The 22,259-nt window shown below is 48.2% G+C and overlaps 1 protein-coding gene across 1 annotated transcript in view; it reads left to right on the top strand.

The window, feature by feature from the left end:
• Positions 1-22,259, top strand: part of LOC118085572 (zinc finger protein 420-like) — a 148,367-nt gene that overhangs the window by 112,427 nt on the left and 13,681 nt on the right. The window contains exon 1 of the mRNA XM_060274034.1: positions 9,296-9,392. The gene's annotated coding sequence lies outside the window, so the exon portion shown is untranslated. Of the gene's footprint in view, positions 9,393-22,259 lie in introns of the transcript that reaches the window.

Raw genomic sequence — 22,259 nt, forward strand, 5'->3', positions numbered from 1 at the left:
TGCTAGCTAAGGATGATGGGAGTTGTAGTCCAACAACAGCTGGAGACCCAAGTTTGCTTTAAAGGGAAAGTGTGACACCCTCTGCTGGCCAAAAGCATTGCCACAGAATTTGAACCATCCTCAGTACTGCTACAGTGGTGCCTCGCTTAACGAATGCCCTGCTTAACTAAATTTCCGCTTAACGAAAGGATTTTTCAAGCGGAGCTTGCCTCGCTAAACGAATGCGTTTTACGAAAAATTCGTCTAGCGAATCGCGGTTTCCCATAGGAATGCATTGAAATTCAATTAATGCGTTCCTATGGGCAAAAAAAAGGTTGAAAAAAATTCAGTGCATTCCTATGGGATTCGCTACACGAATTTTTCGCTATAAGAAAAGACCCGTGGAACGAATTAATTTCGTCTAGCGAGGCACCACTGTAATTGGAATTTATAGATCACAAAAGTGAAGTTTGATTGGCACTTCATCCTCTTTGGAGCTTCTAGGTGCTTTCTGCACCACCTAGAGTACCCACAGAATTGTGGCTTCTACTGGCAACACACATAGGAGAACAAATGGAAGACAAACACAATGGGCAGGAAACAACCTGGAAAGGGCCATACCAAATGGATATCTGGTGTGAAGAGGTAACTTTCCCCACTGCTGAACAATGCCGCAGGTAGAGGAGATGAAATGCTAGAAGTGTTCTCAGGGGCAAGGGGAGCTGCTGGGAAATTGAACTATGGGCTCAAAATATTACTTTTCTAAAAAGTCGCTGCCATTATAGGCATTGCCCTTCAAATGGTGTGCATGCGTCATGTGATTGATTGTCCAAGGTGGGCCTTTCCTGCCCCCCCCCCCACCAATATTTCATTCAAGTTGGCACCACTGGGTTGGGTGGTTTACAAATTAAATAAATACAGAAATAGCCTCCCTTTGCACATGTTCCAGCTTGTCAATATCCTTATTATTATTTTTAAAATTTATGTGTCCTTCATCTGAAGACATCACAGCAAAGTTGAAAGCATGGCTTTCTCAAAAACAAGTAAAACCAGAGAAATCTATCCTCCTTTTTTTGGATGGAGTTACAAACTTTGTTGACCTGTGGACTGCTGTGGAAATAGTGCAGTAAGGCTTTTGACAAAGTCATCTGGTATTTATGTGAGGAAGCTGGTAAAACGTGGGCTGAATGAGGTAACTGTTAGGTGGATTTGACTGACCGAACCCAAAGAGGATTCCTTCGTGGTTCCTCCTCATCCTGGGGAAAAGTGACAAGAGGGGTGCTGCAGGGTTCTGTCCTGGGCCCGTTGTTGTTCAACGTCTTTATAAATGACTTGGATGAAGGAACTTAGGGGATGCTCATCCCATTTGCAGACGTCACCAAATGGATCATAATGGCGTCCTCTCTCTTCTTCAGCAACAGACAGGGAGACAAAGAAAAAAAGGATATTATATATGTACTAGTGGAATTCAGCCCGTTTAAAAACGGGCGCTAGAACGCTGCTCTCGTGCAGCGCCGGCATGGGACGGAGCTTCGGAGGTCTCCGAAGCCCCGTCTCATGCGGGAGGTGCGCGGCGAGGCGGCGGGGGGAGGGGAGAGAAGCACTTCTCCCGCCCCCCCCCGCCGCCTAGCCGCGCACCTCCCGCATGAGACGGGGCTTCGGAGACCTTCTCCGAAACTCCGTCCCATGCCGGCGCTGCGTGCCAAGGCGGCGGGGGGGGAGGAGCGCTTCTCCCCCCCCACCGCCTCACCGCGCACCTCCCGCATGAGACGGGGCTTCGGAGAAGGTCTCCGAAGCTCCGTCCCATGCGAGCGCAGAGAGGGAGGGAAGTCTGCGGCCCCGCCGCTCCTCTCACGGGCCAGGGAGCGTTGTGAGGAGGAGGCGGCGGCAGACAAAGATGGCGGCATCGGGCTCTGGGGATGCGGCGGCGGCTGCGGGAGCCGGACCGGGCTCCTCAAAGGCGCCCATCCTCCCCCCCATTCACCTCCGCCGGCCTCCACACTCCCTTCCCGACGTGCTGTCTGGCTGGGAACGGCAGTTGGAGGAGACAGAGGGGTGGGGGGGAAGGTGCGCGCGTGTGCGTTCTAGGTCTTTGGTCCAATCCCTGTGTCCCTGGGACCCATGCGCAGTAGCCCAGGGACACACGGGAAAACTTGGACGCAGGGACACTTGCACTTTATTATATAGGATGCTACAACAGCGGCCATAATCCTGATTGCAGAATATTGGAAGACGGAAGAAAACCATCAAAGGAACAATGGCAAGAAAAACTGATGACCTATTGGCAGCTAACCGATAAACTATGAGGACTTCAAAAGAGTCTGGGAACCATTTACAGACTATTTGCAGAAACAACTAAATGGACTGGCTTCACTGGCAGGGTTTGAATCAACATTCACAACTTTATTTCAGTAACAGATATTTTAGAGAAAGTATAAGGGAATTTACTTTTTTATTAGAAAAGCAAGATACAACAAATAAAACTAAATAACTCAGCAGAGGAGGGGAGGGAGAACAATGGTATATAACATGATGATTGAGATCTGGATTTTTATTTGTTATAAAATTCAATAAATATTCATTTAAAAAACGGAAAGTAAACAGAGACAGGTGACATACTGTACTAGCCACATATCCAGCAACGGGAGGAGTGAATTTCTAACACAGCACACATGATTGCGGGTGTTATGGAAATGACATTATGGAAATGAGATGGGGGGGGCACATCTTTAAAGTTGTTACAATGTGTTCAATTCTGGGCACCAATGCAAGCATTGGAGAGTGAATTTTAAGTTATGGTGGGGTGGGGTGGGGTGATGGGCTGAAATTCAGCCAAGTGTTGCTCTTTGGTAGAAAAAGTGTATATAACAAAGTATTACACATTTATGATGAGAATAGGATTTATTTATTTTGAGCTTTGCTTGGTTCCTCCTTGGTAGCCAGTGTGATTATTTGAGCAGGGCTAGAACTCAGGACCCGCTGCCTTGAGGGACATCTAAGAGCAGATTGGCAGGGGAAAGGTCTCCCTTGGGAGGTGGGGGACTCTCCTTCCTTGGAGGTTTCTAAGCAGAGATCGGACGGCCATCTGCCATGGATGCTTGAGCTGAGATTCCTGCATTGCTGGGGGGTTGGACTAGATGACCCCAGGATCCCCTCCTCCCTCTCCACTCCTGAATTCGAGGAGGAGGTTCCTTGCCTCCTTCAAAGCCCTTTTCCCTGCAAGCTGGTCCTCTGGTTTCCGGCCAACAGAGGGAGAAGCTCAGAGTCCAGCCAAGAGCCTCACCCCCAAAAGGATATCTGGGCATTGGCGTAGCCCCCCTAAATCCATAAAAAATAATAAAAATCTGAGGTTCTGCCAAGCGAGAGAGGGCGGAGCTGGACGCCCTCGGCTTTGCACGGGTTAAAGGGAACTGAGCTGCCTTCCTAGAGAGGACAGGAAACAAGGGGGGGCCAGGTCCTCCAGAGCCAAGTCCCCTCCCTCCCCAGTCCTTTCCTGCTTTGGTGTCTCTCCTGCAAGGGCTGCATCGCTGTCCCCTCCTGGAATGATCTGGTGAGTCTCCCCCCCCTCTCTCCCCCCCCAGAGGGTGCAGTGGGGAGACGGTGGGGGTCCCAGGGCTGCAGCAGGTGAGGGTGCGGGGGGGGGAGGGTCCTGCCAGGGAGGGGAGAGGTCTGCAAGGCTCTCCTTCCTGGAGATCAGAGGATCCCAAACTCCCACGAAATCTCCTTCTTCAAACAAAGGAGTCCCTGGGACTTTAACTCTGTGTGACATCGCTCAGCGTCATTGCACCACAGAGGAAGCATGTCCACCCCCCATACACCCTCCCCACATCTACCTTTCTTCCCCTTTCCTCCCCAATGTCTCAACCTTTAATAAAACAAAAAGCAGAGGAAACATGTGCAAATGGTTTTCCAAAGCTGGAGGAGGAGGTGGACTAGCCCCCCCCCCAATATAAAAAAAAACCCACGTGGAGCAAGGAAGTTAAGGTGGAAGAGAAAGGCCAGGAATAAAGAGAGGGATCCCAGCCCATAGTCTGGCTGCTGAATTGCAAACCAGTTTCCCAGTCGTCTCCCAAGGGCAGCCCCACACGGAGGCCACTGCAGCAATCCCCTCGCACCCAGAGCATGGCATCCCAGGACCACATCCTCTCTGTCCCAAAGGGATTGTTGCTGGAAAACCAGGCGGAAATGGGCGCTGCTACTCACTGAGCCTCCAGGGAGCTTGGCATCAATGGCTGTGTTCAGTTTTCTAACATAATAATAATAATAATAATAAATTTCCCACCTAAATTTCAAGGGAGATGTCTTTGGCCCCACCCACTTGGCCTTCAGGGGGTTGGCCAGATACACACCTGGCCCTCAGAGCAAAGAAAAAGCGACCCCCACCCCAGGAGTCTTGTCTTGAGAGCGGCAGAGAGTCCAACTGCAAGAAAAGGAGACAGAAGCAGGGCAGTGGGGGTGAGCTTGGGGAGTGTGACGAACTTACCCTAGTCCTATATAATAAAATGCAAGTGTCTCTGCGTCCAGTCCCTGTGTCCGTGGGTTTGCGCTACTGCGCATGTGCCCCACGGACAGCCGTTGGGTCTTGGAGCGCAGAGACTTTGGACGGGATAAACCAGGACCGTGAGAGAGATTACATACTTGCATATACAAAACCATACCCCCCCCCAAAAAAGGGGGGCGCGTCTTCTCCTTGCCTCTGCTGCGCTACGGAAGGATCTCTCTCTTTCCTCCTGGTTTCTTTTGGCGAAAGGGAAAGGGAGGGTAGGTGGGTGGCTGTTGATAGAGAGAGAGAGCGCGAGCCCAAGTGATGTGGCTGCTGGGCTGAAGGATCATTTAGCCGTTACTGAGGGGCGAAAGCAGAAGAGCGGGCGGGCGGGCACACCCGCGGGGGAAGGGGGAATTAGTCCCTGGAAGTGTGTGTGGATTTTTTGGGGGGGGGGGGTTGGAAGGGCTGCTGCAACTGGGACCAGCGAGGGGAGAGAGAGAGGAAAAAAGAGGAGTAGAAAAAAGAGGGTGAGAAATGGGGAGGGAGAGAGGAAGCTGGGGATGCAGCTGGCTGGGGCGGGGAAGGGACTGAGTGAGGGGCTGAGGTGGTGGCGGTGGGAGAGTCACGGGGGGGGGGACCCGTAGAAGGGAGAGGCAGCGTTTTGGGGGGGGTAGGCGGGAGATGTGAAAGGCGAGCGTTGAGGGGCCAGGGAACGGGGTGGGGTGGGGTACCCTCCTACATATCCATCTTCAAAACAGCGAGGGGGGGCGCCTCTTTTGGATAGAAAGGTGTCGCCCTCTGAGGAAAGCTGCGCGGGCAGCTCCCAACCAAATATTAAAAACACAATATAGCATTACACATCCTATACTGTATAACAGTGATGGCGAACCTATGACACACGTGTCAGATGTGACACGCAGAGCCCTCACTGCTGGCACGTGCCCCATTGGCCCATTCGCACTCTTGTTGTTGTCCCTCCCCCCATTTGTTCTCCCGCTCCTCCTCACACTACAGCTTGTGTTGTTGTTGTTGTTGTTGGTAGCCAGAGATTGGTTTTTAACCCTTTCTGTGCTGTTTTTTCTGGCACTTTGGCAGACGATGATTGCGTGTAACAGCGTTCGTTTTTTAACCCGTTCTGTGCTGAGTTTTTTGGTGCTTTGGCAGACTATGTCGGTGCTGCGTGTTAGTTCTAGCGAAGGTATTATTTGTCATTTATTTCTGTTCTTCCCCCCCCCAAAAAAAGCGCAGCAGCTTTGGGGCATCCCCCCCAAAAAAGCAAAGCAACTTTTGCACTCCCCTCAAAACCTCCAAAACTTTGGTCAGCAGCTAAAGCTCAACAACTCTGGGCACTTTGTGATAAATAAGGGGTTTTTGGTTTGGTTTGGTTGAATAATTAGTTTTTGGTTTATTAAATACAGTTATATATTACAATCATACATTTTTGTTATTTAAACTATAAATATCACAAAATTATGGTTTTTTTCTTGAAGTGACACACCAGCCGAGTTATGCTCAGTTTTTTGGCGAATTTTGACACACCAAGCTCAAAAGGTTGCCCATCACTGCTGTATAATAATATCCAAGCCGGGCGGAACTGTTGAAGCGGCGGATGTGCGTGGGTGCACGGCCATGCGGCAGGATGCGCTCTGCGCATGTCCCCGAGGTTGCTAGAGCAACAGGTCTGTTCTAGCACCAGTTAATTTAACGAGCTTCATGATACCAGAAGGAAATATTTTGGTTTCCACCTGCAAGAAAAAGGGTTAATACATCTCCTACCTTGAGTGACAGCACATGATTATGGGGGCGGGGCTATGGACATTCTATAAGGGGGGAACTGTGGTTAATGACAGTTGAGAGGGAAGAAGAGGGACGAGGGAGTGAGAGAGTGGGAGAGTGGGAGAGTGGGAAGTTTGGTTGTATACTAGGGTTAATCGAATGTACTAGTTGTATGGAATAATCGATTACTATGAACTAAGAGTTTAAACAAATGAAATCATAAAGAAATATACATGTTCTCCAGTTAAATAAAGCTTTCCATCTATGTTGTGTCAAGTTGGATGTTCCTCCTTATTCCAGCAACGTATCTAAACTCAAAAGGGTGGTGACTGAAGAGGGGAGATTTTGTATCTCAAAGTCACGCACAGAGGAGGCAAGTGAAGGGAAAGAGTGCCTTGAAGTAGCTAAAGTGCTGAGGCAAACAGCTGCTGATTCCTCCCCTTCTTCCCGCTGCCACCAAGCCAGTCCCTGAGCCGAAGTGCCTTCCCCCCCCCATCCCGTAGGGGCGCCAGGTGGGTCTCTTTGCTGTGAGGGGGTGAAGCGGCGGCAGCGGTTCAGCGCACCCCGGGCAAAGAGACCCGCCACCATAGACGCGGGTCTCTTTGCCCGGGGAGGTGTGCTTAGCCTCCGGTCACCGCCGCCGCCTGTCAGCTGTTGAGTGGCTTCAGGCCGCTCTCCAGAGGCACACGCGCACCTCAGGATAGCGGCCTGAAGCCGCTCAGCAGGTGACAGGCGCAGTGGAGGCGGCCCCAGACACGTAGGGTAAAAAGCAGTGGGGGCTTTTCGTCGTTTGCATTCCCCCAAGGGGGAGGCAAATGACGAACAGCCCCTGCAGCTCACTGCCTTCGGCTTGGGGACTGGCTGGGCGACAGCGGAAAGAAGGGGAGGAATTCCAGCCAGTCCCCCAGCCGAAGTGCGGCGCGGGAGGCGGTGTCAGGAGTATGGGCAGGAGTCAGGTCTGGGGCCTGTAGTGCTTTGCAGGACTGGGGCCTGCCTCAGTTTGTGCTGGGGAAGCAAGGCGTGGCCACACAGGTAAAGACATCAGCTTGTGCTGGAGAGGCAAGGAGTAGTCACCTAGGTGAGGCCACTTGAGATCTCACTGCACCTGGTGGCAGGAGCTGGGAGGGATAAAAGCCCAGCATTTCTCTTCAGCTCTTTGCCACAGCAACGCTATCCCTGCCTGGTTGCATCTGGCCTCCTACTCCTAGGACCCTCGCCTTGTCGACGCCTTGCTCCTTGACCCTTGGACCTTCGCCTTGCTTCTTGTTCCTTGGACCTTCGCCTTGCTTCTGGTTCCTTGATCCTTCGCCTTGCTCCTGGGACCCTTGCTTTGCCTTCGCCTTGCTCCTCGACCCTTGGACCTTCGCCTTGCTTCTTGTTCCTTGGACCTTCGCCTTGCTTCTTGTTCCTTGAGCCTTCGCCTTGCTTCTTGCCCCGTGGACCTTCGTCTCTGCCTTGCTCCTTGACCCTGCAACTGCCTGCTGCTGGACCCTCAGCCCTGCACCTGTTCCTGCTTCTTCACCACCATCTTGCCTCTGGTCCTGACGCCCGCCGACCGGACCGTGACAGGCGGCTTTTCGTCGTTTGCCTGGCTTCAGACGGCGGCTGCCAAGGGAAGCAGCTTTGTGCCAGGTGGCGGCGGGAGAAGCGGCTCCTCCGCTTCTCCCACTGCTGCCTGGCACAAAGCCGACATCGGACGGGGCTTCGGAGAGGCGCAGCGCTTCTCCGAAGCCCCGTCCGATGCTCCCGGGTGCCCATGGCGTGGTAGTGGGGGGAGAAATGGGGGAACGGATCAGTTCCTCCACTTCTCCCCCCTTCTTCCCGCGCTACAGCCCTTTGTATTCCGCTGGTCTCTGCCGGTTGCCCCTCACCGGCAGAGACCAGCGGAACACAAAGGGGAACGAACTGCAGCGCAGGAAGAAGGCAAAGGAAGATCAGCTGAGAGGCGGAGACAGCTGTGCCGCAGCTCATTCCCCTTTGCTAGACGAATGCCCCTAGGTTTTGCAATCAGAGGTTTTTATGACCACATTTCGCAAGACGAAGCGGTGGCCATAAAAAACCTCATCGTCTTGCGAGGCAACCTCCGATCGCAAAACCTATTCGTATAGCGGAAAATTAGTCTTACAGGGCATTCATCTAGCGAGGCACCACTGTACTAGCAAACCCATATAAAAAGGGAATTTATTTGGGAGTAAGAAGGAATAGTGGGTTGTTTGAACAATAAATGAATTACTTCAGCACACTGTTAGTAATAGAGAAGAGAGGTTCGTCACAGGGAGCAACCCCTGAGGACCCCTGGGTGAGGACCCCCACTAGAGCCAAGCATCCATTTTTCACAAGATATAAATGATTCCCTTGTCAGTCGGTTCTGACTTCATGCACTGACTGGAAGGCAGCAGAAACCAGGTTGATTAATCTCACAGAAATCTCTTCAGTTGCCTCCACATTTTGCATTGCTAGAAGGCTAGAGACTTATTCCTTCACTTCTTCCTCCTCTTTCTTTTCAAAAAGAGAGCTCATGGTCTGGGATGTGGTGCAGTCCAGCCCTGGTTCCCAACAAGATTCACCCATGCTTGGCTCAGGGAACCATTATTTCCCCCTGTCCTTCAAATTCCGTAACAGAACAATGTATTTGCTTTGTAGGATTTGCTAGAGCTTCTCATTAAAACGGACAGAACTTGGCAGAAGACCAAAGGGTTCCTTCCGATCTCTCTGTGGCTTCCTGAGAGCACAGATGGGTGAGCGAGACTCAGCTGGCCCTGGAACAGGAAGAGGCCATGCCATCCAATCTGGGAGCAGTGGGAGATTCTGGGAAAACCCAGTGCAGAAGATCCCGGGTGAGGAGGACACCCTCCGCTCAGAGGTGCAGAGCCAGCAGTTGAGGCAGTTCTGCTGCCAGGAGGCCAAAGGACCCCGAGAGGTTTGCAGCCGACTCTACCACTTTTGCCACCAGTGGCTGAAGCCGGAAAGGCACACGAAAGCTGAGATGCTGGACCTGGTGATCTTGGAGCAGTTCCTGGCTGTCCTTCCCCCGGAGATGGAGAGCTGGGTGAGGGAATGCGGAGCGGAGACCAGTTCCCAGGCGGTGTCCCTGGCCGAAGGTTTCCTCCTGAGTCAGGCAGAGGAGAGAAAGCAGGAACAGAGAAAGCAGGTGAGAAAGGGGCTCCAAACAAGACAGAGAACATCCCATAATGGTCTACTGATGGCCCATCCGATTTCTGGGAAAGCATCCATGGAATGAGATCTCACACCCTTCAAGCCTTTGTCATTTTCTTTCTTATATTTCTCCCCAGTCTCTGTTTTGAATCCTTGTTTCTTTTTCAGGGAAAGGATCATTTTGCAGAAATGGACTTGGATTCCTGTGAGGCGGAGAGGCCTCCGTTGGACACCAGAGAGAGGCAGTTGGGTAAGGAGGAAGATAGTTTTCTCTGTTTGGTCTCATTCTGTTGGTTTTCCAACTCAACTGAGGGTTCTTTTCATCTTGTTTTGGGGGGAGAAAATTGGGAACAAGGGTCCAGGGGAGAGGAGATGTATTTCTGCACAGCAAACATATGAAATGGGCACAAACCTCCAATGCTCTCAGCAGGTAAGGCTTTCTTAAAGGCCCATCTGTAGTTAGAGATGCCCTGTCTCACCTGTGAGAGAAGCAGGCACTCCTGGTGTCTTGATTACCTTTTTTCTCTTGCAGGTGACAGAATGATGCCGGCAATACCTCCTGATCCGTCTTTTCATGGGGGCAGAAGGGAAGCAGCGGCTGTGGAACCAGATCAGGTCAGGGGAAGCTGCCTTGTGGGGACAGAGGCCGAGGGATGGAGCAATGTCATGGACTGGTTGGGCACACAGGAATGGTGGGAGGATGCAGCTGGGGAACCAGGAAGGGAAGATGGCTGAGAGCCTGGGAAGAGGAGGTATCAGAAGCTGAAGGGGTAACAGGGCTTAGTGAGCTGAGACTCTGTGGCAGAATGCAGTCCAGATTCAGAGGCAGAAGAGGAAGGAGGTGAGTGGGAAGAGGGAGGTCGATGGCCATCCAAAATAGGCTTATTTTATTTCTAGATCAGGGGTCAGCAAACTTTTTCAGCAGGGGGCTGGTCCACTGTCCCTCAGACCTTGTGGGGGGGCCGGACTATATTTTGAAAAAAAATATAAATGAATTCCTATGCCCCACAAATGACTCATAGATGCATTTTAAATTAAAGCACACATTCTACTCATGTAAAAACACCAAGCAGGCCCTTCAAATAACCCCGAGATGCATTTTAAATAAAAGGACACATTCTTCTATGCTGATTCCCAGACGTCCGCGGGCTGGATTTAGAAGGTGGTTGGGCCGCATAATTTGGGTACCCCTGTTCTAGATTGATCAGTGAATGCTAAAACTGGTTTCTGAGCAGTGGACACATGAGAACAAATAGCGGCCTGGATTCACCTAACCAACCCCATAATGAACACCCATAATTAAAATGCAAAATAAAATAAGCATCCATAAATAAAATGTGCATCAAAGCAATCCTATTGAAACAACACCACAATTTACAGGAAGGAGACAACAGAGCATTGTGTAGCAGATCATATTGATGCTGTCTCAGAGGAGGACGTTTCCCTTTTTCTTTCAGGGTCCAGTGTGCTTTGTACCCCCCCCCCAAAAAAAATTTCTATTAGTTTTATACACATCTATTATAAACAAAACACTACACCCACAATACACAAATACAAAACAGAACATATAGGAAACAGAAACAAACAACAGCAACAACAACAATACAAAATTTCATAAGCTTAACCTCTTTTCTAATCATTTTAGAGTGACATCCTCGAGCCACCCATACTGCAATTCACTGCAACTCCTCTTTAGCAATTTCTATTTCTTAATCTATTATCATATTTTTTTATAAAGCATTTTATTAGATTTTCCAATTAAAGCACATATAAAACGATAAACAAAACAAACAAACATTCATAAACAAATACAACACACACACAACAATCTTTTTAACAATTATTTCCAAATTTCTCCTTCTCAATGCTCTGCCAAGCTTGACTTCCCTCCCTCCCCTCATTTGGTTTTCTATTCAGTTCTTACCGTGTTTCCCACATTTTAAGACTCCGTCTTATATTTATTTTACCCATGAAAATAAGCCTATGGCTTATTTTCGGGGGGTGTCTTTTTAATTTTTTTTTGCTGTAATTACCATGGCCAGCGTTGCTGCTGCTGGGTCCCGGAGGTGGCCGCCTGCCGGGTCGGTGACCAGTAGCGCTGCAGGGAGCGCCAGATTGAGGAGGAGGCCTGCCGGGTCGGCGCCCAGCTGCGCCGGTGCTGGACACGGGAGAGAGCAGGAGACTGAGCAGCCACTGCGGCATCGCGCTGCCAGAGACTCGCAGCCACTGAGGAGCTAATAGACTCGCAGCATCTCCGCACGAAGCACCACCTCCTCAATCCAGCGCCGTGCTGCTGGGCGCTGACTCTGCAAACCGGCTCCTCGATCCGGCACTCTGTGCGGTGCTGAGCGGCGCCGACTCGGCAGGCCACCTCCTTGATCCGGCGCTCTGAAGGACACCTTTCTTTTGGGCAAGGAGTTTGCAAGCAGTTTAACGGTGCAGCCCTGTCCCTGCGCATTCGGAAGAGAGCCCTGGACCGCTCGGGCGGCCTTACTCCACCTCGCGCGAGGAGTGGGGGGCCCTAAGCATTGCCGTTTGCGGCGGCGGCAACAGGCGGGCGGCGCGCAGGATCCGCGGGCGGGGGGCACCTCGGCTCTGACGTCTCTCCCCTGGGCTGTTTCCTTGGCAATGGGGGATGGAAGCCGCATCTCCCCCGGGAGCAGGAGAAAGGGCGGCAAGGCGAGAGCCGGCCGCAAGCCCCGGCACCGCGAGCTCCTCAGTGGCTGCGAGTCTCTGGCAGCGCGATGCCGCAGTGGCTGCTCAGTCTCCTGCTCTCTCCCATGCCCAGCGCCGGCACTGCTGGGCGCCGACCCTGCAGGCATGGCTTATTTTCGGGATATGTCTTATATTTTTCAAAGGCTTTAAAATCCTGCCATGGCTTATATTATGACTCCGTCTTTAAAAAGGGGAAACACGGTATCTTGCAGTTCCTTTATTCCATCCATTTAAAATCAGTTGGTAGGATTTATTTCAGTCCTGCAAGTGTCTTTAAACTTCTACAGTTCTTTTCCATATAATCCACAAATTTACTCCAGTCTTTTTGGAACCTTGTTTCCCCCTGGTTCCGGATCCTGCTAGTCAGTCTTGCTAGTTCCGCATAGTCTATCATTTTTGTCTGCCACTCTTCAATCGTCGGTAAGTCCTGGGTTTTCCATTTTTGGGCTAACAAAGTCCTAGCCGCGGTTATCGCATACAGAAATATTATATAGTCCTCTTTTGCAATCTCTTGTCCGATAAGTCCTAATAAGAATGCCTCTGGTTTTTTGGGAAAAGTATACTTAAGAATCTTTTTCAGTTCATTATATATCATCTCCCAAAATCTTTTAACTTTTTCTCATTTCCACCACATATGATAAAAGTCTCCCTCCTTCTCATTACATTTCCAGCACATTTTATTACTCATCCTATACATTTTAGCTAATTTCGCTGGAGTTAAATACCATCTATACATCATCTTCCAAATATTTTCTTTCAGGGCGGTACATGCAGTAAACTTCAATGTTTGATTCCATAATTTCAACCACGCATCATATTCAATATTATACCCAAAATCTTTTGCCCATTTTATCATCACATCCTTTGTCAATTCATCTTTTGTATACTATTCTAACAACAGATTATACATTTTAGACAACAATTTAATCTATTATCATATTTTCTATCTATACTTATTTTTAATTCTAAACCATTATCTATCATTTTATCATATTTTCCTTAATCCTAAAACAAATTCCCAAACTACAGCATTATATGTATTTCAAGATCCATTTCATACTAATTAATATTACAATACTTCTTCAAGTAAACTTTAAAACTCTTCCAATCTTCTTCCACTGATTTTTCTCCCTGGTCGCGAAGCTTCCTGGTCAGTTCAGCTAATTCCATATATTCCATCATTTTCAACTGCCATTCTTCCACCGTTGGTATTTCTTGTGTCTTCCAATTCTTTGCTATCAAAATTCTTGCTGCTGTGGCATACAAAAAGAATGTAACATCTTTTTTGGGTATTTCTTTCCCGACTATTCCCAATAAAAAGGCCTCTGGTTTCTTAATAAAAGTGTTTTTAAACGCTTTCTTTAATTCATTATAAATCTTTACCCAGAAGTCTTTTATTTTGGGGCAAGTCCACCACATGTGGTAAAAGGTTCCTTCCACTGCTTTGCATTTCCAACATTTATTAGCATGTGTATGATATATTTTTGCTAATTTAATTGGGGTTAAATACCACCTATTCCTCATTTTCATCACATTGTCTTTCAGAACATTGCATGCAGTGAACCTAATAGATTTTTTCCACAACCTTTCCCATTCATCCATCGTTATATTATGCCCCACATCTTTAGCCCAATCAATCATTACCAATTTCGTTTGTTCATCTTTTGTATGCCATTCCAGCAATAGATCATACATCTTGGAAAGGTTCTTTGATTTTGTATCCAGCAACAACATTTCCAATTTGGATTCTTCCATTTGAAAACCTAATTTTTTATCATGTTTGAACACCTCATTGATTTGATTATATTGGAGCCAATCACTAACATTATCTTTCATCTGATCATATGTTTTTATCTTGAATTGGCCTCCTTCTATGGGTGTAGACAGGGGGGGGCAGGAGGGGGCAGCTGCCCCCCTAGAAGCAAAAAATTATTGTATTTTACAGACCATAACCAGCACTTTCCCCCTCCAAAAACTGAAGTGGAAAGGGCTTTGCTTTAGCAAGAGCAGCTCTCCACTTGCTGGGGGCGGGGGGGGGGGCGGGGCAGGAACACAGCTGTAACAAAAACACATCAAATAAATAAAGCAAAGTGGCTACCAGTACTTAAGCAGTTAAGACAAGGGAGAAGAATATCCCTTCAGGCAAGGTTCACCCTATTCACCCTATTGTTCTTCAGTGGGAGCTGTTAATGAGCATTCAGGGATCGCATTAACAGTTCTTTTGGCGATTTAATGAGGGTGCAGAGGATTCAATTTGACTAAGGTGGCCCTGCAAGGCTAAAAGGAAGTGAATAAGAAAGGGGGGGGCTGTAGCTTTGATAGACACAGTGATGTTTATAAAAAGCAGTGGTTTTTCCAGTCTGCCCCTCCTTCTGCATCTGTATACTGTAAATCAGGGGTGGCCACCTCCCAAGAGACTCTGATCTACTCACAGAGTTAAAAACTGGGAGTGATCTACCCCCTTTTGGGGGGTTCAGGTCAAAGCTGTTGAGTTTTTTTAAAGGAAGGGAAGCCCTGTTTGGGGGGTTTAGGTCAAACTTGTTGAGCTTCTTTTAGGAGGGAGGGAGGCCCATTTTTGTTTAGGGCTTCAGGTCATAGTTCAGCTTTTTTTAGGGAGGAGGAAAATTTTGGGTGAGCTTTTTTTAGGGGTGCCAGTGATCTAGCAGTGATCTACCACAGACATCCAGTGATCTACTGGTAGATCACAATCTACCTGTTGGACAAGCCTGCTGTAAATCAAGCAGAGAGAAAGCTGCTTACAAGGCTCCTGTACAGGTGTACCAGTATCTTCCTCTTGCTGCAGAGTTCTAGCATCACAGCGTCACCCAGAGGCACCCACAAATATGAGTTATCCCTCTCTCTATTTCTTCCTTCCTTTCCTCCCTCTTCCATCCTCAATAAAATACTGGGGGGGGGGCAGATAAGCCCCACATAGAAAGCCCATCAACATGGGAGGGGGGAATGACTCTTTAAAATACAGTATTTACCAGTAATTGGGGGGGGGGAGGCACCTAGGCCTCTAGGAGTTGGCTGCTATGCCTAGGACAATTCAAGAAAGCAGAATGATGCATATGCTATGGCAATATATCAATAGAATCATAGAATTGTAGTCGGAAGGGACCACAAGGGTCATCTAGTCCAACCCCCTGCAATGCAGGAATTTTTTCCTAAGGTGGGGCTTGAACCCACGACATGGTTGAAATATTATGCTGATATGCAGCAACGCCTCGGAGCCGTCGTGACTGCGGCCGTGCCTTGCCTCGCCCTTGCCCGCCCTTCCACCCCCTCTCGCCTGCCCAACCCTCCCGTCCTCTCCAGCCAAGCAGGGTAGCCGCCGACGCTGCCAGCCCCAGAAGCACAAGGTGGCCGCTGCCGCTGCCGCCACAATGTCGTCAGGCCAGCTGGCCCTGTAGCCCCGCCCACGTTCCCACTTGGGGCCCCGCCCCTGAACGACCATGGCTTGCCCCCCCCTAGTTTTGATCCTGGCTACGCCCCTGCCTCCTTCTTGTACCAAAATATCTTTATATTTTGGCCACCTGGCTTCCATATATAACCTTTTGTATGCCTTGCCCTCTAACGGTGAAATCCATCTGGGTGTTTTACTTTCTAACAAATCTTTATATCTTATCCAAACATTGAAACATTAGTATCGCCTTCGTATTCCTAGGGTCCAGTGTGCTTTGAAGATGTTGCTGTTTGTTTCACGGATAAGGAGTGGGCGTTGCTGGATCCTGACCAGAGAGCTCTGCATGAGGACGTCATGGAGGAGAATTTTGAGATCATGGCCTCTCTTGGTAAGGCTCCCTGTGGGATCGTCATATCTGCCTGGAAATAAATAAAAAAAATCTATGTAATGAACCTCATATATTTTCACAGAGCTCAACAGTGCCCCACATAGCACCTGGGAACCTAGGTAAAGGTAAAGGGACCCCTGACCATTAGGTCCAGTCATTACCTAAGACCCCCACAATAAACAGTAAATTACAGTTTTTTCTTTAAACAATCTTCCTAAAATTATTCCTTTTTCTACCACGATTGGGCTGCTCTGAACTGCCCAGGCCATCTTAAATGTCAGCTTCAGAATTGTTAGGAAACATAAGTAGCTTCAGGTTTTCTGTTTTCGTGTTTTGCTGCTGTCAGTCTTGTGTTGACCAAAGAGACGAGTGACATTGGAGATGGAGGGGATGCCATGACTGGGCCAAACAAAATCCATCCCAGAGAAGAGCTAGGCTTATTGAATCTCAGGTAGTAGTAGCAGTGATGAGGATGATGATGATGATGATAGTAATAGTAATACAGTGGGACCTCGGTTTACCAACTTGATCTTTTCTGGAACAGGACTGTTCTTAAATCGAGGTACCACTGTAGTCATAATAATATTTTTTTATTTATACCCTCCCCATCTGGCTGGGTTGCCACAGCCATTCTGGGCGGCTTCCAACACATATATAAACAGAAAACATAAATAATAATAATCTGATCCCATATAAAAAGAACATTAACTTTAGAATGAACAACTTATACTAGTGGCCACAATTGGGGAAACCTTTTGTGAAAAGTGTATTTCTGAGGTTTGATGGCTCATAACACCAGTTTTGTGTGGAGTAATACCATAAAATTATATATCAATGGAAAGATAATTTAATGAAGAATGTAATACAGGAACTTTTATGAAGGAGTATTTATTAGAACAGCAGTCATAAAGAAAAAACATGAAACCTTTGGTAAACTTTGGTAACCTTTAGCTTTAATTACGGCTTTACAACGCCTTCCCGTGAAGTGAACCAAGTTTTTAGTTTTGCAGCTGTAATAATGTGAAACCAAGACTGAATTATTGCCTCTGTTAATTGGGCTTTATTGCTGGGTTGCTTCTGACTAACAACTTTCGGCTCCATAGATTTCAGATTGGGCTAAAGTTTGGGCTATTCCCAGGCCATTCCAGCAGTGGAATAGAATTATCTTGGAAGCACCTTTTGCACACAGCAGCAATATGACATGGAGCTGAATCCTGTTGAAATAGAAAACAAACAAACAAATAAATAAATATTTCTATAAATATTTATAAATGCTTTAGCATCTGGGAAAAGATCACCTGTGGAACGCTTCAGTTTGAGCTCAAGTATTTCATTTATTTATTTTGGGGCATTTACATTCCCCTTAATGACACAAATTCTCCGCACATTCTCTGCAAGTAGGATGTAAATCTTCTCTGATTCTTCTCCTCGCGTATTTCATGCCATCACTACAAAGCAAGGAGTTTTGGGTCTCATCACTCCAAATAACACTGTCCCATTGTTCCTCTGTCCAGTTAACATGGGTTTAATCTTTTCAACCTTTTCTTGAGAGATAACAATGGCTTTTTCCTTGGAATTCTAACACTTAGACCAGTCCTTGCACTCAATGTCACATTACATTTCACCATGTCATCTTATATACACACAGTTGATTTTCTTCTTTCATGTAGGGACCGTCTCTCCATTCTTCGATTGTCACTTGCCTTTCTGCACCTTTTCCTGCCTTTACCAGCCTTATACCTCTTCAAAAATATAGAAAGGCCAGCTTTTCTTAAGTTTTTCCCAATCTCTCTTCTAATTTCTTCATAACTGTAGCCTTATTCACTTAATAGTACAATTTTACATCACTATCTGGGTGACCAATCAACTCTTTCTGCCATTTCTCTAATTTTATTATGTTTTACAACCTCACTAAATGAAAGAACACAAAAAAACAACCAACTTGATAGCAATCACATAGCACACTGACAAAAGTCAACCAAAGCAAGTTGTGCTTCCTTTTTCTGGTTATTTGGCTATTACGTTTGATAGAATACGGGTAATTGAACAAACTTTGTTGGATTTGATTCTTGATTAAATCATCATCCCATTGATATATAATTTTATAATCTTATTCCAAAAGAAGTGGTGTTATGAGCCATCAAAGCTCTGAAATGCACTTTCCCCAGAAAGTCTTCCACAATCTTGACCACTACTGTATATCAAACAAAGCAACATTCAACAACACATCAGAATCTAATAATAAATGTTGTTTAATGACAAACAACACAGGTAATGAACACACACCCAACTCCCTTCTGTTCTCCATTTGTTCCTGAGGCTCTAATCCCTTTTTGTTTCCATTGCAGATTCTGATGAATTGGAAATTGAGAACAAAGGTGACCGCGATAAAATCTGCAGAGAGGAGAAACCACGTAAAAATTTGGAGTGTGGAGAAAGCTGCAGTCAGAGCTCCCATTCCACTTCCCATCAACAAAATCTCATTGGAAAGAAATTCTATCAGTGTGTGGAATGTGGAAAGAGCTTCAGGAAGAGCTCCCATCTCACTTCCCATCAAAGAATTCATACAGGGGAGAAACCCTATCAGTGTGTGGAATGTGGAAAGAGCTTCAGTAGGAACTCCTCTCTCACTTCCCATCAAAGAATTCATAGAGGCGAGAAACCATATCAGTGTGAGGAATGTGGAAACAGCTTCAGTACGAACTCCTCTCTCACTTCCCATCAAAGAATTCATACAGGCGAGAAACCATATCAGTGCATGGAATGTGGAAAGAGCTTCAGTCAGAGCTCCTGTCTCACAAGACATCAAAGAATTCATACAGGGGAGAAACCCTATCAGTGTGTGGAATGTGGAAAGAGCTTCAGTCAGAGCTCCAAACTCACTTCCCATAAAAGAATCCATACAAAGTATGTAAAAACCAGATTACCAGATTTTTTTCAATGAATCCAGGGACACTTTTTTGCAGCAGCCAAGTGGTTAAAAGATAGTAGCATCCGGATTATTAATAGGGAGCATCATTTTGTAAACATATGTAGTTTCCGTGGCAAGCAGAGCCAGGTTCCTTGGTTATGGGTAAAGGATGGGCAGGGGGAGAGGGAGTGAAGGGAAAGAAAAATTAGGATAGGATAGGATGGAACTGAGGGAGAGGTGTGGGGGGGGGGAGTTTGCACCCCCTTTTCTGGGATTCCAGGAAGCGTCACTGAAAATGAAGGAAGGAACAAAAAGGGGGGGTAGAGAGGGGACAGAGAGTCAGGTCGTCCCAGAAAAAGGCACATGAGGAAAACAAACGGATAGATAACCAAAGCTGTTTTAATACAAATCTCCCCTATTTTCTGTCTGACGCTTCAGGCAGAGAGGGTGGAGCCATGTGGCGGAGTATTTTTATTTACAAGCGAGGAGGCGGGAGTGTGATATCTCCTTTGGTCGGGCAATAAAAGCACCCAGCCTTTATGACTGCCATCAACGATCCTTTCCTTGCATTCGCACCCCTCTCAAATCCGGATGTTTGAGAAGGAACATCATAAACCATATGCCAGCGCCCTCCACGTCTCCCCTCAGCCCTCAGGGCAAGGTTCCCGCCAAAACAACAATAAAGAAGCGGAAGTGGCAGCAGCAGCAAAAGGAGCAGGCGGAGGAGGAGGGTGGGAGCGGGAGGGGGAATGTTGCCTCTCGTCTAAAGCAGCCCAGCCGTCCGCACTGGCAACAGCGCCTCTTGCCGCTGGCATCTTTGGCCATGGACAGATTGGTAAAACCGGGAACTGTCCCTGGGAACCGGGGACATCTGATAACCCTACATTATACAGCTTTAGGAGCCAGGCAAATTGGCACCTTTTAAACCAGGCCTTTGGCTGATTGACATCTAATGCCCTTTTAGTATGTGGTGTTTTGTGCCTTTATGTTGTGTTTTGTTGGTATTAAAGGGTTAAGTTATACTAATCGCTCTGAACACTGAGCATCATTAAACATCCGGGAATGTTCGACAGCCTGTATAAACAGTCAGTTCCTTACATGTGCTCTCTCTCTCAGTAGCGTTTTCTCTTAGTCTTGGTTGCTGTGTGTAGGAGTCATGCCTCAAGCTTGTGCACCGAGACACAGTTTTGTTTAAGTTTTTACTTGGCCAGAGATGAAGGATGTCTGCCTTGTCTCCAGGCTACGTTTTTGTAAATAAAGCCTTTTGAGTTTGCAATGTGCATTTACAACTCTTGCTGACTAATCCTTACTCTTTGCCGTTTGTGCAAATAAAGCTCTGCTGAAAAGGAAGATTTACGTCCGGAAGCGCGACTGGACCAGTAACTTTGTTTACTTAAACACAAGCTAATTAAAGCTTATGGACATGTTTTTATCTTGTAACCATCCTGAGACATGTAGGTGTAGGGAATAGGCACCAACCAGGGGTCTTTGCCCCCCCCCTGAAATATTTCAGGAGGCCAACCCCTGCCATCTTTTTGTGTTTTTCTAAACACAACCTTTTATTCTTCCGCAACTTGCCATACAATTTCAATTTGCCCTCTTAAAAAATAAAAATATATAAACACACAAAGGTATGGGGACAACAAAGTACAAGAAAATACAAATGTGGACAGGTCTCATATTTGCAGGCCAATCACAAAAGTTGCTTTAAAGCAGGGTTTCCCCAACTTGGGTCCCCAGCAACTCCTGGACTACAGTTCCCACCATCCCTCCCCATTGGTCCTGAGCACCCCTGAGCCAGCTGCCTCAGCACGGATTTTGAAGTCAGCCAGCACCAGCAGTCGGGGAGTCCTGAACTCCGCCTGTGAGACCAGCTCTGTCAGCTCAGGCAGGGAGACCATGGAGGGCAAAGGAAGCGGGAAGCACCCCTGCTAGCAAGCACCCCTCAACAAGACCCCAACCCCAGAGTCTGTTCAGCCCCCTCCGCTTCTTGTAGCTGGAGTCCGTCTGGGCGCTGCCCTCCCAGGCCAGGTGGGAAAGGCCTGCCAGGCAGGGAGCAGGTCTTGCAGGACTCCCAGCAAGGTGTGGGGCTTACCTTCTATTTGATTGGGCCACAGGTAGGCCAACTCCGGCCGAGCTATTACATTCTGCAGAGGAAAGAAAAATCACTATGAAAGCCACCTGGAGTCAGTCTGGGCGCTGCCCTCCCAGGCCAGGTGGGAAGAAGTCCTGCAGGACTCCCAGCAAGAAAACCTGGGAGGTGAGTCTTGGGCAAAGAAGGGACAAGGGAGTTCCCTGTCTCCAAGGTGTGGGGCTTACCTTCTTTTGGATTCAGCCAGAAGCAGGCCAACTCCAGCTGAATTACTGTCATCTGCAGAGGAAAGAAAAATCCAGGTCAGATGATGCTATGAAACCCACCTTGGATGGGTGCAAGAGAGTACAGAAGCAGCCCCAATCCAGGAAGGAAGGGCCTCCCTCTGTCTTGGGCCCAATCCCTTATCCCAGAGGACCACCGTGGAGCCTCCTGGCCAGAGGTGGAAGGCCACATCAGGGGGCAGGAAAAGCCTCTGGCCTCATCCTGGCACCCAGTATTCAAAGAAATGAATACATGAAGGCAAACTACTTACTGTGAACTGGGGAAAGCTTTGGGCAAAGGACAGCAGTGCAGAGATGCAGCTGGCCGCCAGGTTTTTGGTCTCCCCGCTTTCTTCAACAGTGTCGCTTTGGAAATCCTGTGGGAGAGGTCTCAGAGTCAGGCCAACTCTGAGCCAAAGCTTTTTCTCCACACTTGAAAAAGGCTGCTGCTCCACTCTGGGCAACTCGTAAGTGTCATCAGGACACTTCCATTGAGTATCTGGAGGAGGGTGGCAGCATTGGGGGCCTCCGTAAGGATACCCTCCAGCAGGCAGTGGAACTGACCCTTCAGATCCTTTGGGAAAAGAGAGAAGAGAGGTTAAGTCCGGGATGGAATTACGTAAGAGCCAGGCAAAGACAAGCTCAAGACAAAGGACCTCCCTCCCTGTGCTGATGATCCTCAGGCACACAAAGAAGTCCCTCAAACATGCAGAGCAGAGGAGAGACGTCAGCTCCTTCCGGGGGACAGCCAGAGGGTGGCTCCGACCCCAAAGGCCAGGCTTGGCTTTCTGCGGTATCGGCAACCCCATGCCCTAAGCTGGCACAAGCCCCTCCCCAAAGCCCCCCACCTCACCATGGGGGTCCCTCACACCACTGGTCACTCACCAGAAGGGCCTCTGCTGTCCGGTGCTTGGACACCTGAAGGGTGTGGAGGCCTCTCAGGGCAGCTGCCTGGCAGCTCTGTGTCACCTGGAGCAAGGAATCTAGCTCCCGCTCCAGCGGCTGAAACTGCAAAAGTCAGGCTGTCAGTTCCTTGCGAGGGGAAGGCTCCTCTTCATCTGAGAGTGCAGAGTGGGGGGCAAAGAGC

The sequence above is a fragment of the Zootoca vivipara genome, chromosome 4 (genome assembly GCF_963506605.1).
Source record: "Zootoca vivipara chromosome 4, rZooViv1.1, whole genome shotgun sequence".
Classification (NCBI taxonomy): domain Eukaryota; kingdom Metazoa; phylum Chordata; class Lepidosauria; order Squamata; family Lacertidae; genus Zootoca; species Zootoca vivipara.